Here is a 19,282-nt window from a genome sequence, read left to right on the forward strand (position 1 = left end):
TGGGAAAAGGGCTATAGGACATGAGAATACAGTTTCTAAAAAATTCAGGGTAAAAGGCACTGTGATGTGTTGGCTGGAGATTATAAACAGAAGGTTCATCCTAAAGGATAAAAGCTATCCGGGAAAGTTAAAGCTCAAAATTTGTTCAACTTATAATACCTGGGGCAAGAAAGAGGACTCTATGAATCCAGAAAAAAGCATGGTGTCTGGAAGTCAGTGGTTTTATCTGAGAATGCAGAACCTCTCAACATTTATTTTGATTGAATCTTTGCTATCAAGGACCATGATCTTCCAACTAAAATGAATAAAACAAACATGGTCCAGAGATATTTGAAGTACACAAGAGGTGACAAGATAAGAGAGAACGAGTTCAATTCACACAGGATACATAAACAATTCCCAGACACAGAAAGAACTAGCAAACCCCGCAAATGGAACTTTTTGAGACTTCTTTTTTTTTTTTTTTTTTTTTTCAATAGAAAAATAAGGAAGGTGCCAGAAAACATAAGAAAAAGAAAATCACCTTAATTTTCAGGACAAAAAGATAAAGAGATCATAGAATCTAGGAACTATAGTGCCAAAGGCAAAAATACTAGGATGTGTCATTATATAGATATACAGGTAATTTGTCCATACGAGAGATCAAAGTAGGAAAAAGTGAACATACATAGCCTGTGCAGACATCCGCAAAGGCTCTTTAGGAGAAATGGCTTTTGAAGATTGGGGACATTTTAACAGATGGAAAGGAGGAGGGAGTGGGACAGTGGGTGGGGCACATCAGACAAATGGGAGCAGCACGACAGAGAAGGCAGCAAGACTGTCCTTGTTAGGTTTGGAAAAAATAAATGGTATAAATATGGTAGAACAGAAAGAAAATCTGGTGCCTAAAAACCTACCACTTTTTAAGTGGGTATATTATGCCAGAGGCCCCCAACCTTTCTGGCACCCAGGATGGGTTTCATGGAAGACAATTTTTCCATGGATGGGGGTTGAGGGGTGGTTTCAGGATGATTCAAGCACATTACATTTATTGTGCACTTTATGTCTATTATTATTACATCAGATCCACCTCAGACCTTCAGGCATTAGATCCCAGAGGCTGGGGACCCCTGCATTATGCTCTTTCTGTTAACAATAACATTAGCAAAAGATAGGAGAATGTGAATGCCAAGCTAAAGCACCTCTGTTGACCTTTGTTTTTTATGTAGAGACCACCTTGGTAATTTTAAAGTCTGTCTCTACCTGAACTCAACTAATCCAAGAGGGAAGAAGAATGTCACTATGAAGACATTCTTGCAAATTCTAACACTTTACGGATCCTTTAATTTAAAGGAAGCTCCACACCTCTATACTATATCTGGCCCTCCAGGTCAGTGATCCAAAACTTCCCACACACTCTAAAGGTTTTCATTACTCATTTCTTAATATGCCACGGGTCTTCTGTGACATATCACTTCAGAGTGTAGGTGTTCCGATGTGGAACAGATGTCAGCCCGGCAGGCAGAGCTGTGAAAATAGGATGCAGATTATGGTATTTGAAGTTTGTATGACCTAATTATCAATTTTTAATGGTGTGCATTTTGTTGGTTTTAAGTAAAAAATTCAGTAAAAGTCTCCATATTTCAAAGACTGTCACCCATCAATACTAATTCCCTTATTGTCAAGATGCTGTCACCTGCCAGCCTTCTTAAGACCAAATGCAGAATGCAGTATGGCAGTTTTATTTATGTGTAAATAAACTCACTCCATTGCCTTAAGGTTCCAGAGTAAAGCAAACAATATATTTTTCTGAGCAGTTGGAAACAATACTAGTACATTCCAACGGCAACATTCCAGCAGATGTCCTGGTAGATATTTTACCAGCTCTAGCAGTAAATTAAGCAATGACACTGATCACAGAGATGGAAAATTCAATCAAGGCTGCACACTGACCTCAACTTTTAAATCATATGAACACATACATTGGATTTAGGATACTAGCAAAGGCTGCATGGTAAAGACAGACATAAATATGGAAGAACATATACCTGGTCTTGATACTAAAGGCAGTACCTCGGATCGAACTAGGGATTCCTAAATTTGTATCAGATTCTGCTTTTGGGTTAATCATCTCTAAAATGGGAATAACTTACATGATCGGGATAGTTCAGAGTTTTCACAGCATGTACAGTAGGTGAGCATTAATTTTATTGTAACATTTGTATTTTCATCTGTTAATATTTCTTGATCCTCATTTGTCACAGGCCTATTGTCTAAGTGATGATTTAAAAGATTTGAAGTTTTTGGAAAGCCTATTAAATATGAACTTCAAGTCTGTTAATATCATTTTGCTTTGAAATACCAATTCTTCTCAAACAAATAATATTAATTATCTCACAAGGGCTTCTGTTTTGTCTTCAGTACAGCCCATTTCTGCACAAGTAACTCAGCTTCTACTTGCAGGGAATTTTTCACCTAATCAAGTATTGACATAGGAAATGTATTCCTGTCCTAACCCAAGCAATAAACAGCTGACACAAAGAGGTTCAATATTTGTGCACCAAGTGTTATACAGATGATTTGTGATGACACAAAAGTGTAGTTTTCATCTTCTGAAAGCATTTCCTTGGCTTTCTGCTGAAAGAAGGGGAAAAATCTGCCATCACTCCTTTCTATTTAGACACCTGAATTTCATTGAGAAGGAGACTTGGTGACAAGAGTGACATGATTATATGCTGCCTCGTGCCTTGCTGAGCAGGTGGGGGTACCAAGGCCAGTGGAGATAAGGGAGAATGTGAGAAATGAGGAGTGAGTTCATGCCTCTGGTATTTGTTGATTCTCTAATCATCAGAAAGATTATATTTAGTTAGAAAAGACACTGCTGTGTTTTCTGCATTTTTTACACAGCCATATTTTAACCCCTAATTAGCTGAAGTTGCCCTGGTTTTCCCTAATGGCCAGCCAGCTGGCTTCAGAGTATAACGTGGCCTGATGCCAAAGCCTGGAATATGAGGCACCTCCGGGTCTAATGACCGCCTGTGGCCTCAGGTCACCTCCATCCACCAAGCACGAGTGACAATCTGATTTTTATATCTCTTGTCATTACAATGAAGCAGACTCACATCGCTTATGGCATCCATTTCCTGTCATTCAGAAAGGGAAATGGTGCCTTTTTTTTTTTTTTCCCCATGTCAGTTTACTTGCCAGTGAAAACAGGTTTTCCTCAAAGAGCCAATAACCTCAAGGCACCTGTATGGGACAAATTCGTTCAAAATACGGACATATTTTCTTCTCAAGCTGTTGAATCAGTGCAGCCTTAGGCCAGAGGAATCTTGGAATGCAAGTCAATCACCAAAGAAAGACTCAGGACATAACCCTGCAGTGTAGAGATCTCACTGTACAACACAGACTTCTCCCAGTTCTTTTAAGTATGCGGAACAGCTACAGTTTTGCCCATTTCATATATATCGTCTCATCTCTATATTCCCCAGTTTTCCTTAAGAAATTGATAAAAGAGGAATACACATCCCAACAAAATGCTCCCTGCAGTCCACAGTATGGAAGAAATGGGCAACAAAATACAGTCATCTATCACTAACAGCCACCACTGAGCTACTTTTAGCTTATTTGGAAGCCAGCAGTGAGTCCCACTCAGAACTCCCACGTGCAGAGCCAGGCTCCTACCTACACAGTAAAATCAAGACACTTTTTCTCCTCGGCTGATCATTTAACATTTCTAAAGTCTTCTGAAGCCTATCAAAAAGTTGAATAAGTAACATTTTCATTAATGTCCTTGATCTACAGCTCTAAACACAGACACTGAATAAATCAAACCCCAAAGTCCTTTAGCACCAAAGTAATGATTTGCATTTGAAATACCTTACACTTCTTTGAAAATGGAAATATCTCTTCAAATGAAACACAGATCTAAACTGCTAAGGGTTACAATTACTAAGAGAGAGAGATGTGCTATTTCCTCAGGAGAATATATTTCAATTTTTTTCTGTAATCTAAAGAAAAATGTTAAGTTTCATTTTACTTTTGGTTTTGACTCCCTTCTCAATGGTTCTTTATTAGTATCTATCTTTAGGAATAAGGGACTTCAACATTATGTAGTTATTCAGGTTTCCCCAATATAACAGGACTTCAAGCAAGTTCAAGGTTAAAAGGGCATCAATCCCAACCTGAGAGAGTCATTCTATATTTAACACAGAAAAAAACTAGTACGAAGAGAGGCAAATGTCTGTTCTCTCCATTTTGCCTGGTGAGGAGTGTGCACTTCCTGTTTCTGTTTCCTTGTTCAATCTCTTATATATTGTGGACCTTATCTCCCTGGAGATAACTTAAACAGACACAATTCAGACCCTGCAAAGAGTGACCCAATGCCTGGGGAATTGGCATCAGGCCAGGCTGACAGATGGCTATCAGTTCAACAAGAAATATGCTAGGTTAGAGCATTACCAGCCAAATTCTTCTTTGAAATCACTCAAAGGGAAGCCTGTAAACACGTGCGTACTTTTGTACACAGAGATTTTCCAATTAGGCTATTCTAGTGTTAGCTTAAATAGAGGACTTAGAAGTAAATTTAGTTGTCTGTTTTTGTGGATTTACTTGTTTCCTGGATTTTGAATTTATGTGGTTATTCATACACAGCAGGGAATGGTTTTTATATTTCTGAAATTCATGGAAGGCACTCAGAAACTGCATCCAAAAGGCTTCTTCCTCCTGTGCAAGCCTCCAGCCAAAGCAGCAAAACAACTGCTCAGGATTGTTTTTTTCTAGATGCTGAAGCTTGCTACGGAACTGCTCGTGTATTTTTACCCCATCTTAGACTCGACTGAATCTGCTACACAAACTAAATGAAGATGAAATATCACCTTCTTTGATTATCAGTAAATAGTTCACAAATTAACACTAAACTGCAAATGAGGGAATAATGTGTCTTTTTGAGGAAACCAGATGCTTTCTCTTCTGTAGTACGTGCGATAACAGGGTGGAATGGTTAATGTACAATGCATGCCATCTGCTGACTAATACAGAGTATTTACAAGCGTAAAGTCTCCCAATAACTGTGTTTGGTAAATGATTATGTGAATTAATACAACTATATTTGAACCACAACTTGGATCTTGCCAATTTTGTTTCACTTTTCTAGTCATGACTCGGCGTTCTAATTAGAAAAAAATGATAATAAAAGGCAGGGGCTCTGAGGTTAAATTTGATGGTAAGTTTTCAAATGCCTCTCAGATATGTAATAAATAATGAATAAATCTGAATGTTTCTCCCTTTATCCATGTCAATTAAAGGAATAAAATATGTTTCTTTTTTTAATTTTTATTTTTACTTTATTTTACTTTACAATACTGTATTGGCTTTGCCATACATGCCATGAATCTCTGAGCTTTACCTGTTCCTGATATATGTGTTGTGCTACTTGACACATCAATTTGAATTAGATGTAAACCATATCGCTGGAGAAATGTGATTTGTATTTTTGTTTAGACACAGCAAGTACTATAGACAATTATTAAATATTGTGTACAATTTATATTCAGCAGAAACAGTTCAAAAAATGATAAAGATAACTGATCTCTGTTGTTAATTTAATAGTTCAATCAGTACAACTGAAATGTGTTCAGATGTACACAATTGCAGGTACTAATTTCATGTACATAATAATTTCCATCTTTAAAAATAAACAGAATAACAGAATATTAATTTTGTATTTTTCAAACCTAAAATTTCACCTGTAATGACAGCCTCTGATTTACTGCCACAGATAACTCACAGTCTGATTTTCTAAGTTTGAATATCATTTTCAGTGTCTTGGAGACTTTATCACAAACTTCATTTGATTAGCATATAAGGTAACAGATACTAATCTCACCACCTCTATTTTTTCCATTAGCATTGCAAATACTCCCTTTTAAAGGATCATAGGGAGAGCAAGTATGCACCAGGCAGAAAGTGATGATAGTTTGGATCTTGAAACAAGGGACTCTCACATCTCACTTTGTGAACAATTAAGCACCTTTCTACCTAAGGGCACTTTTCAGTCTGTACAATGCAAAAGTCTTAACTGGCTTGAGGAGTCACAAGACAAAAAGTTTGAGGCTGCCTGGATGCTGGAAATTAAAGAGAAAATTTCCAGAAAAGAAAGTCAAATAGAAGGGAGCCCCAAAATCTACATGGGAATGCCATTCAAATACTTGGCTGACCTTCAGACTATCATGTGCATGGGAGACTCGAGGAGGAAGGCTAAACTAATTGAACAAAGACTTTAACTGCTGTCCATTTCAGGCAAGACAGGGTTTGACTCCAACAAAGGTAACTGCCGGCTACAAGAAAATTGACACTGTTCTGGGAAAGAAAACACCTTTCAGCGTCTCTAACATATAACCCATGCTGTCTACTAATACAGGCTTCCCAGCTGGCACTAGCTTCCAGGAAACACAAAAGACGCAGATTCGATCTCTGGGTTGGGAAGATCCCCTGGAGGAGGAAATGACAACCCACTCCAGTATTCTTGTGTGGGAAATCCCATGGACAGAGGCACCTGGCGGGCTACAGTCTATGAGGTCACAAAGAGTCAGACATGACTGAACAGGTCTACTGTTCAAATCAAAATTTGTTAGGCGTGAAACACGGAAATGTGACTCATGTTCAAGAAGAGAGGCAGTCAACAGGAATCAACCCAGAAATGACCCAGGTAACGGAATTAGCAAGCAAAGATCAGCATTAGAAATACATTCAAATACTTAAAGAAAAACTATGGTCATAATGAACACACTGATGAGAAATGTCAGGAGAGAAACTGAAGTTTGCTTTCTTTTTAAAGGACCAAATAGAAAGTCTGTAAGGGAAAAGAACAATATCTTAAATGAAAAATTCAGTGGATGGGCTTAAAAAGAGATTGGAAAAGCAAAGAAGGATTCCGTAAACTTGAAGTTAGATCAATAGCAATCACCTAGTCAAGTAAACAGGAAGAAAACATACTGAAAAACCAAAAGAGACTCAGTGATTTGTGGAACAGTAGTAAATGGTCTAAGATATATGCAATTAGTATCTTAGAAAAGAATATTATGAGAGAATGAGGCAGGAAAAAAAGTTAAAAATGGTCCATTTTTAATGAATTTTATGAGAGATATTCACTTATAAACTCAAGAGGCCCAGAAAACCCAAAGCAGGATAATACAAAGAAAAACATGCCTAGTCAAACTTCTGAAAGCCAAACATCAACAGAAAATTTTAATGCAGACAGAAAAGGAGCCAAAACATCACACATACAGGGGCACAATTAATATGAATGATGACTAAGTTCTCATTAATGGAGGCTAGATGTCATATTTAAATTGCCCTAGGAGGAAAAAAAATAATTTTTATTTCAGAATTTTGTATACACTGAAAATATCCTTTAAAATGAAGGTGAAATAAAAAAACATTCTTTTAAAAAATTTTTAAAAGGCCTGAATTATTTTAAAAATTGCTTAAAAGTATTTCTTCAACCTAAAGAGAAAGTATATTATAAAAACCCAAATGTAAAGGAAATAAAGAACATCAGAGGTTAATATCTGGGCAAATGCAAATGATAACTTTTTCGTGCCATTTTTCTTAAATTTATTTAATAGACCTATGAGTGCTTAAATCAAAATAGAAAAAGTAATTGTGAGTTTCATAGAAGTATCAGAAAAATATGACAACAAAACATTAGTAGGTGTAAATGGAGTTGCAAAGGTGTAGTACAGTCCTTAGACTTCTTGTGAAGTAATAAAATACTATTTGAATTTTGCCTGTGATAACTCGAAGATGTATACTGTAATCTCTAGATCAGCCACTAAAATAGCTAAAGACATACTGTATATTTGAACGAGAATATCTATACACCTTATCTATGATAGGTAAAATTGAGATAAAACCAAAATGTCCAACAAGAAGGAAAACAAATTATGACATATCCATGAAATGGAGGTATGTAATTACAAAACAGTGAACTAGGGATATACAATAACAATAATGAATCTCAAGTAGGCTATGTTAATTGAAAGAAGTCAGGCACAACAGAGTATATTCTAAACGATTCCATTTCTAGGATGTGCAAGGAATAAGTAAAAGTAATGTATGGTGACAGAATTAAAATAAATAAATAAAATAAAACCTGAAAAAAAAATTAAGTTGCCAATGAAGTATGTGCGACTTTGGTCACCTGATATAAAGAACTGACTCATTGGAAAAGACCCTGATGCCGGGAAAGATTGAAGGCGGGAGAAGGGGACAACAGAGGATGAGATGGTTGGATAGCATCACCGACTCGATGGACATGAGTTTGAGCAAGCTGTGGGAGTTGTTGATGGACAGGGAGGCCTGGTGTGCTGCAGTCCATGGGGTCACAAAGAGTCAGACCCGACTGAGCAACTGAACTGAACTGAACTGAGCTGAAGTATTGTGGGTTGACTGTAAGTGGGTACAAGGAAACTCTCCGGGATCAAGGAACTCTCCTATTTATTGAATAGGTGAATCATTACATACATTCATCCAAACTTATCGAACTATACCCTTCATAACTGAGCATTTCACTGTGTGTAAATACAGCCTCAATGAAGAACTGTAAACAAATACTGAACTCTAGTTAGTAGGTTTTCTTTTTGTACTGGCTGCTGTTGCTGCTAAGTCACTTCAGTAGTGTCCGACTCTGTGTGACCCCCATAGACGGCATGGGTTAGCAATTCTGAAATAACTTTTGAATCTCAGGTGTGAACAAATAAGTATATTAAAGATATTAGGTGAAAGCTTTTTCATTGTTGAGAAGAGAGATACAAAGATGGAAGGAGAAGACTGTTGTAGGGAATTGAAGTTGTCAGGTAAATGTGTGTGTGTGTGTGTCTTTCCTAGTTCAGGCCACTGAAAAAGAAAATAGCTCTCCAGCAACAGGACCATCTAGCAGCTAGATCTTGGTTTCTGAATACTTTTTTCCACTAAAAGGAAATATAACTCCTTAGAAAACTGGCTGACACCAGCACTGAGACTATGCCAAAAAATAATTCTTGTTGTTTAGTCACTAAGTCGTGTCAGACTCTTTGCGACCCTATAGACTGTAGCCCATCAGGCTCCTCTGTCCATGGGATTTCCCAGGCAAGAATACTAGAGTGGTTAGCCATTTGCTTCTCCAAGGGATCTTCCTGACCCAGGGATCAAACCCGTGTTTCCTGCATTGGCAGGCAGATTTTTTTTTTTAATCACTGAGCCACCAAAGAGCCCCCCAGAATAATGAAATGCTTAAAAAATCATGAGAACACATTAAAGCACACAATAGCCAACCAGAAGGTACTCACACAAGCCAAATCTGGGGAAATTTGAGCATTAAAATAAACAATAACAGTAAAAGATTATAACCCATTGAAGAAAATAAGAATCCATGTTTGCAAATTAATATAATGAATGAGCAAATAAACAAATAGAGAAGGAAAAGCTCTTCCTCATAGAATGCTAACTAATAGATGTAAAGGAATAATGCAGTTAGAATGTCATCAATGAGAAATGAAATTAATGGATATAACATGATGAAAGAGAGGATATTTCTATAGCTTCAATGCATCACTCCACAAATTACTTATGAATTAAAAGAAAAATACAGTTACTTTATATTTATGAACTTTGGGAGATAGCACTTTAACCAAGTTCAGAAAATAATACATACCTATACATATACGTGTACACTTACAGAGAGAGGGAACAATAAAGTAAAGGGGACAAAATAATACATAAACAATTGGTGACCTTGATGAGGGATAATGGAAGATCTGCCAAAGTATAATTTTTAAACAAAAAACAAAGGAGAAACAGAAATAAATTTAAAAATCAAATATCAAGTATGTAAATTTCATTATTGGGGCTTCCCAGGTGCCGCTAGTGGCAAAGAACCCACCTGCCAATGCAAGAGACATAAGAGATGCAAGTTCGATCCCTGGGTCAGGAAGATCCCCTGGAGAAGCAAATGGCAATCCACTCCAGTATTCTTGCCTAGAGAGAGTCTCATGGACAGAGGAGCCTGGTGGGCTACAGTCCATGGGGTCACAAAGAGTTGGACACAACTGAAGCAAGAAACAGAAGTAAATTTAAAAATCAAGTATGTAAATTTCATTATAGGTATTATTATTATTGCTTGGTTTTTACTAAGCATCGTGATCATAGTTTTCATTTAACTACAGCACTAAGGATCACTCTGAGAGGAGATCTTGAAGATGTGCTATTTTCTTTGGAAACATATCAAAGTGTTGAACCTGGAGAAAGCAGTTCCCTTCATTTCCTGTACATTGATAGAGAGCAAGCATTAAGATGCATGTCATCGGAAGAACTGATCATAAATTGTAACCAAAAGTCCCACGTGGTTGTGGGAAGAGGAGATGAAGAACGGAGTGAGTCTTCTCATGACAAGATGGAAGACAGGTTAGAGCAGGTTAAGTTCTAAAGTGATGTTTCAAAATACCTACACATTTTAACTAATCATCATTATAAAATGCAACATGCGGAGCTAGTCTATATTTAATTTAGATATTCTCTAATACTTGAAAATTGCCTGTTGCTTGGACCCTATATAAGATGACCATGATGAACACCATGTACAGCTATCCAACCTATTTTTTAAAATTGTTTCTGATCCATGATGCACTGAAAAACATGCCAGCTTCTCTGCTGAACTTGATTGACTTGATTTCTATTACTAAAGAGTAGTACTGGGACTTCCCTGCCAGGCCAGTGGTTAACACTTCACCTCCCAATGCAGAGGGTGTGCATTCGATCCCTGGTCGGGGAGCTAGGATCCCATATGCCCTATGGCCAAGAAACCAGGACATAAACAAAATAAGCAATATTGTAACAAATTCAATGAAGATGTAGTTTCTTTAAAAAAATAAATGAATGAGTAGTACTTTTTAATAAATATTATTTTTAATTTATTTTTTAATTGAAGAATAAATGCTTTACAGAATTTTGTTGTTTTCTGTCAAACCTCAACATGAATCAGTCATAGGTGTACATATATCCCCTCCCTTTTGGACCTCCCTCCCATCTCCCTCCCCATCCCACCTCTCTAGGTTGATACAGAGCCCCTGTTCGAGTTTCGTGAGCCATACAGCAAATTCCCGTTGGCTATCTATTTTACATATGGTCATGTAAGTTTCCATGTTACTAAAAGAGCAGTACTTTCTAAAATCTAATTTTTACATAATTCAACACCACCTTTCTTTTATATATTCCTTATAATGTGCTTTCAAAAAATAGTCATCAGTCATGAGTTGTTTCAAATTCATTTTTCTTCATTTCTTTCTGCCAAAATCTCCCAAATCCTCTGAGTTCCAATACTTCTAGGTTTGCATTTGAAAACCTCAGTAGCCCAAGTCTCAACCTCTGTAACTTTTACTTCCTTGCAACCCTCATTTATTCTGCTTTCCCTGGTGTATTTTTTCAGATGTTGGTGCTTCATGTCTTTAAAGTGCAACTAGATTTTTAAACCTAGCTCATCCTTCCAGAGCCTCCCTCAGCAAAGACTTCTAGAGCCGCCTGGGATTGGTACAGAAGACATTCTCATAATACAAAACAAACTCAAGACTTTTCACTGGGGCTGCATCTAAAGAGGGCCTGTGAGCCTTTATCAGAGAGATGCTTGTGGGGAAAATGGAGTTAGAGTTCTATGAAAAAAGGGGAAAAAACTGAGTCCCCTCTAAGTCAGGGAAATAGAAGATATTCAAAAGGGTAACACATGTAAGTTAGATTTGAAGAAATACATAAATTATATTTGAACATAAAAGATGGCATATTTGAGCATAAAATATGGCAGAAAATACTTTTTTCAATTTCAGGAATAGAGATGCAGATGTAGTGACAGATTTTAGACATGGGGTGGGGGGAAGGGAAGGGTGGGACTTGAAGAAGGGAATTAAGAGAGTAGCACTGACGTATATTTACTTCTTTATTTTTTGGGGCTCCAAAATCACTGCAGATGGTGATTGCAGCCATGAAATTAAAAGATGCTTACTCCTTGCAAGAAAAGTTATGACCAACTTAGATAGTATATTCAAAAGCAGAGACATTACTTTGCGAACAAAGGTCCATCTAGTCAAGGCTATGGTTTTTCCAGTGGTCATGTATGGATGTGAGAGTTGGACTGTGAAGAAAGCTGAGCGCAGAAGAATGGATGCTTTTGAAATGTGGTGTTGGAGAAGACTCTTGAGAGTCCCTTGGACTGCAAGGAGATCCAACCAGTCCATTCTGAAGGAGATCAACCCTGGGATTTCTTTGGAAGGAATGATGCTGGGGCTGAAATTCCAGTAATTTGGCCACCTCATGCGAAGAGTTGACTCATTGGAAAAGACTCTGATGCTGGGAGGGATTGGGGGCAGGAGGAGAAGGGGACAACAGAGGATGAGATGGCTGGATGGCATCACTGACTTGATGGACATGAGTCTGGGTGAACTCCAGGAGTTGGTGATGGACGGAGAGGCCTGGTGTGCTGCAATTCATGGTGTCGCAAAGAGTCAGACACGACTGAGCAACTGAACTGAACTGATAAGATAGAGAGCTAGTGGGAGTTGCTGTATAGCACAGGGAGCTCAGCTCTGTGATGACGTAGAGGGGTGGGTGGGGAGGGGGTGGGAGGGAGGTCTGAGAGGGAGGGGATATATGTATACATATAGCTGATAGTCAAAGCTGTGGTTTTCCCAGTTGTCATGTATGGATGTGAGACTTGGACCATAACGTAGGCTGAGCGCTGACGAATTGATGCTTTCGAACTGTGGTGTTAGAGAAGACTCTTTAGAGTCCCTTGGACTGCAAGGAGATCCAACCAGTCCATCCTGAAGGAAATCAACTCTGAATATTCATTGGAAGGACTGATGCTGAAGGTCCAATACTTTAGCCACCTGATGTGAGGAGCCGACTCATTGGAAAGATTGAGAAAGGGAAAGATTGAGAGCAGGAGAAGGGGGGACAGAGGATGAGATGGTTGGATGGCATCATCGACTCAATGGACATGAGTTTGAGCAAACTCTAGGAGACAGCGAACAACAGGGTAGGCTGGCGAGCTGCAGTTCATGGGGTCGCAAAGAGTTGGACACGACTGAGCAACTGAACAACAAAAACAATAGCTGATTCATGTTGTTGTACAGCAGAAACCAACAGAACATTGTGAAGCAATTATACTACAATTAAAAAATAATGTTTTTCTATGCAATGCTGAAATAAGGGTTGAAAACAAAACATTCAGTAAAAACATTTACTTGGTCCATATGACAAAACTGTAATTTTGTATACATATGTGTGTGCTGCTGCTGCTGCTGCTGCATCGCTTCAGTCGTGTCCGACTCTGTGTGACCCCATAGACGGCAGCCCACCAGGCTCCCCCGTCCCTGGGATTCTCCAGGCAAGAACACTGGAGTGGGTTGCCATTTCCTTCTCCAATGCATGAAAGTGAAAAGTGAAAGGGAAGTCATTCAGTCGTGTCTGACTCTTAGCGACCCCATGGACTGCAGCCCACCAGGCTCCTCCATCCATGGGATTTTCCAGGCAAGAGTACTGGAGTAGGGTGCCATTGCCTTCTCCGACATATGTGTGTACTTATATATATATCATACACACACACACACACATAAACACCTTTATCTATGGCTAGTCTTTAAATGAGGCATAAAATATTTCCATATAAAATATTGTAAATATAAAACAGATTAGTGCTGTTAGCCACAAAAAGTATCAAAACACAAACATTTCACAATTTTGAGACTTTGATGGAATCCATCCAAGGACACACCTACACAGAGTCTGCTAAACTTCAAAAAACCCTTAACTAATCCTTAATTGAAAGCTGACAATTCAAATTGTATTCCAGGGATTGGGTGCTTTATTTGTATATAAACCTTAAATTTTTAAAAAACTTTCTGTATGTATGAGATATTATTTTTGCCATCAAGCCCCACTCAAAAACTTAGCCATGTATTTAGAACAAAATCTGCAGCATTTAAAATTAATCTCTCTCATCCTAAAATAATAATGACTATCTATTTGCTAAAATAAATATTTTCCTAAATGAAATAAATTATTCATTCACTATAAAAGACATATACCTCACGGTTAAAAAAAAAAACACAACAATATCAAGCTACCAATCTGTTAGGGCAATGCATCATTGTAATGATAAACAAATTACTGTCTTTGGCAAATTCAATGAATAACATTTAAAAGGAGGACTGAAGCCAAATAGAAAGTACTAATAGAGATAAAGCAGGGAGTTTGCAATGTCCTTTGAAACTGAACATATGCATTTTAACAGGCATTATCAGCCTTCCATGTTTTAAAGAATGATATATTAGGCACCACTCAATGGTCCAAGGGAAAACCTTTGAGTTTTATAAAGCATGATTTGGCATGCCTAGTTTTAATGTGAATATTTCTTATGAAGTGTTAACATTATGCTTTAAAGCAATCACAACAATAGAATAAAGCATATTGGTTCAACAACACACATTTATTCAGCAACTATGTATAATGTATAAGGTACCATCAAAGTCTGTTCTAGATCTCAATTCTAAAATTTGTTTTGTTTTCCTCTGAACAGGAAGTTCTTCATTATGTTTTAGGACATCAAAAAAATTTTGTGAACTGGTGATCAAGAGATTTTCTCCTTCCTAAAATTGATTACTGAAGTATATTATAATATGTAAAAGGACACATTTCATAAGTTTTGCTGTGTTGTGTTTAGTCATGTCTGACTCTTTGTGACCCCATGGACTGTAGCCCGCTGGACTCTTCTGTCCATAGAATTCTTCAGGCAAGTATACTGGAGAGGGTTGCCATGCCCTCCTCCAGGGGATCTTTCTGACTCAGGAATTGAACCCAGGTCTCCCACATTGCAGACGAGTTCTTTATTACCTGAGTCACTGGGGAAGCCCAAGAATACTGGAGTGAGTAGCCTATCCCTTCTCCAGGGAAACTTCTTGACCCAAGGATCGAACCCAGGTCCTCCATATTGCAGGCAGATTCTTTACCATCTGAGCCACCAAGGAAGCCTATGGAACTCAACTTCATTCTCTGACTCTGTGCTGTCCTTTTTATTAATAATTACATATCTGTAATTAATAAAGGCCAAATAATTATTAAAAGGGACAGCACAGACTTAGAGAACAAACTCACAGTTCCTAGGGGGAAGGGATAGATAAGGAGTTTGGAATAGACATAGTAAATTGGATAACCGACAAGGACCTACTTACTATATGGCATATAGAACTCTGCTCCATGTTATGTGGCATCCTGGAGGGGAGGGGTGTTAGGGGGAGAATGGATACATGTATATGTATGGCTGAGTCCCTTCCCTGTTCACCTGAAACTATCACAACATTGTTAATCAGCTATACTCTAATACAAAATAAAAAGTTCAAGATATTGTTTAAATAAATTACATTCCAAACAGTCAGGAGTGAGATTCTACCATATATTGAGTGAGAAGATTAATTCATGTTTCAAAAAACCTCATCACCAAAATACAGGCAATATTTCTGACCACATCATAGTAACTGAGCTAAGAAGCATACACCATAAGATTGGGATGCTATTGTTGTCTTCACCAGTAGATAGCCAACAGCTCAAGAAATGAGTTTAGTGACATTTTAAAGTGCTTTCAGTGATCATAATTTGAATTGCACTCAACTATGATCTCTGACAGCTAGAGCAAAGTTTTACAGTTTATGGGTATCATATGAGCATCTGAATGAAAGCACTTCCAGCTCAAATTCTAAGATACACATTACCAGAAAAAATAAACTTAAATTCATCATTTTTAATATTTAAATCCAAGTATTTGGCACTATCTCTTCATATAAAGAAAATATATCTATATGAACAATGAGATCCTTAAACACTCTTCTTTCAAAAAAAAAAAACCACTTCCTTTTCTGATACACAAGTATTTTGAAATATTCCTACCACTTTAAATTTGCAATGACCTCATCATTCTCATCCTGGTTTCTTGCAGTTCTCTTTTTTCCCACTATTTAAATCTTGAATAAATAATAGGTCTTTGTTGAACTTCACTTGATTCTCTTATTTTTCTCTATTCCTCTTTTTCTCTACTTTGAAGTTTTCTAAACATTTTGAAATATCACAAGAAAACAGAAGATAGTATTTTACTTTTCAATTTTAGACTAAAACTGCAGATATTTTCAAGCATCTTTGTGCTTTCAGATAAACAACTGTATTGATACAGTTCACCTTAGAACAATGTGGGTTTGAACTGCCCAGGGTCCACTTATACATGGATATTTTTCAATAGTAAATACTACAGTACTACATGGTCCATAGTTGGTTGAACTGTGGATGCTGAGGAACCCTGATGTTGTAAGCCAACTGTAAGTTATATATGGATTATACATTGTTCAAGGGTCAGCTGTGCTGTGCAGATGGTTAATTCCTCCAAAGTACCCTTAAAAGCGTCTCAGTGTCTAAGATCCCTGTCTCTTTTTCCTGAAGTTACCAATACAGGCAACTCTAAAGTAAAATTAACATCTCAAGAGCTTTAAAAACAATTCCCACGGAAACCAAATTGAAAAGTTTTTTTAAGAAAAGTATATTTTCCTTTATATCCAAAATTTATTGAGTACTTACATATACCATATCTAACCCAAGCAGTTTGTATGTATCATCTCATTTATTCTTCACCTCAAAAAGGGAAGAAACACTCTAAGACAAATTATATCAGTATTATGGTCGATATTCTTGTTTAATAAATAAAATATAGTAAGGTTAAGTAACTTTCCAAAGACCATGCACTATCAAATGTTGGGGCCAAGATCTGATCCCATGCAGAGTGACAAAGAAGTTCACCTATTTAACCATCATGCCCTGTTGTTTTCCAAATTTGTACACCTGCCTGCATATTCCAAATACTTTTAATTTATTCACTGCTCCATCACAGGACTCTCAAGAATAATAAGAACTTTCTTCAACACCCACAATCTAGAGTAATTACTTTTAGGGAGCTCCAATTTCTCTAAAGCCTGGTCTGTCAAAAAACTAAGTTGACATCATTGACATCAACCGAACATCTTAAGACTAATGGTCCATGGGCATATTCCAAAGGAAGATGGAACAGTTTAGGCATGCAGAGTCCAAGGAAAAAATCAGTAACTTGGAGATGTGTGGTAGTTACAAGAGAAGAACAAAATATATCTAAGATTCAGGGAAAGCAGGTACAAGAAAACTAGGTATGACAATGCTTTCTTCATGGAGTTATGAGGAACTGAAGTAAGACATGTGACAGTATCTGGTATATCTTAGGCACTCAAAGAACTCCACTATTCTTTCTCTGAACAACCACACAGATACCTATGCCTCTCTTAAGGCATTAATTTACTTCCTACTTGCACTATAGTTATTTCTACACACATCCTATCTCTTGAACTAGTGTGTGAGCTCACTGACAGCAGGATATGTCTCTGATTTATGAGTATTTTCTTAGTTGGAATTTAGTAAATGTTTATTTGGATGGATATGTTTAAAACAGAAAAAAAATAAAATAAAATAAAATAAAACAGAAAATATCACCGAATGACAATGGAGAGCATAATAATCAGCCAAGTAAAGATTGGGAATATAACCTGTCAAATTGCCCATTTACAGAACTAGAACAAACAATCCTAAAATTCATATGGAACCATAAAAGACCCAGAGTTGCCAGAGCAATCCTGAAGAAAAACAACAAAGAAGGAAACATAACCATCCCAGACTTCAGACAATAATACAAAGCTACAGTGATCAAAACAGTGTGGTACTGGCACAAAAACAGACATAGAGATCAATGGAACAGAAAAGAAAGCCCAGAAATAAAGCCACATACTTACAGTCAATTAATCCTTGACAAAGGAGGCAGGAATATATAGTACAATGGGAAAAAGATAATCTCTTCAGTCAGTGGCATTGGGTAAGATGAACACTGCATGTTAATCAATGAAGTCAGAACATACCTTTGAACCATACACAAAATTAAACTCAAAATGAGTTAAAGACTTAACTCATGGCACTATAAAACTCCTAGAAGAGAAAATAGGCAAAGCATTCTCTGATGTAAATAGTACCAATGTTTTCTTAGGGCTGTCTTCCAAGGCAATAGAAATAAAAGTGACCACAAATGGGACCTAATTAAACTTACAAGTGTTTTCACAACAAAGGAACCATAAATAAAATGAAAAGACAACCAACAGAATGGGAGAAAATACTTGCCAACAATGTGACCAAGAAGGGCTCAATTTTCAAAGTATATAAACAGCTCATAAAACACAACAAGAACAACAACAACAACCCAATAGTAAAGTGGGCAGAAGACCTAATGACACTTTTTACCAAAGAAGATACAGATGGCCAATAGACAAGGGAAAAGATGCTCACCATCACTAATTATTACAGACAAATGCAAATCAAAACTACAATGAGGTACAATCTCACACCAGTTAGAAAGGTCATCATTTTAAAAATCTACAAATAACAGATGCTGGGGAGGGTGTGGAGAAAAGTGAACCCTCCTACACTGTTCATAGGAATGTAAGTTGTTGCAGCCACTGTGGAAAACATCATGAAGGTTTCTCAGAAAACTAAAAATAGAATTATAAAATGATCAAGCAGTCCCACCCCTGGACATATATCCAGACAAAACTATAATTCAAAGAGATACCTGCAACCCTATGTTCATAGCAGCACTATTCACAATAACAAGACATGGAAACAACCTAAATGCCTATCAATAGATAAGCAGACAAAGATGATGTGGTGCACGTATAAAATGGAATACTATTCCACCATAAAAAAAGAATGAAACAATGCCATTTTCAGCAACATGGGTGGATCTAGAGATTATAATACCAAGTGAATTAAGGCAGAAAGATAAATACCACATGATATCACTTATATGTGGAATCTAAAATATGATAAAATGAACCTATCTATGAAACAGTAGTGGTGGTAGTGGTTTAGTCGCCAAGTCGTGTCCAACTCTTGCGACCCCATGAACTGTAGCCGGCAGGCTCCTCTGTCCATGGGATTTTCCAGGCAAGTATGCTGGTGTGGATTGCCATTTCCTTCTCCAACAAAAGTAGGGACATAGAGAACAAATAAGCGATTGCCAGGGGGAAGCAAAGTGGAGCAGGTTGGATTTGGAGTTTGGGTTGAGAAAATGCAAACTAGTATATACAGAATAGATAAACAACAAGGAGTTTATATACCTTATATACCTATTATATACCACAGGGAACTATATTTAATATCCTGT

The sequence above is a fragment of the Capra hircus genome (genome assembly GCF_001704415.2).
Source record: "Capra hircus breed San Clemente chromosome X unlocalized genomic scaffold, ASM170441v1, whole genome shotgun sequence".
Lineage (NCBI taxonomy): Eukaryota > Metazoa > Chordata > Mammalia > Artiodactyla > Bovidae > Capra > Capra hircus.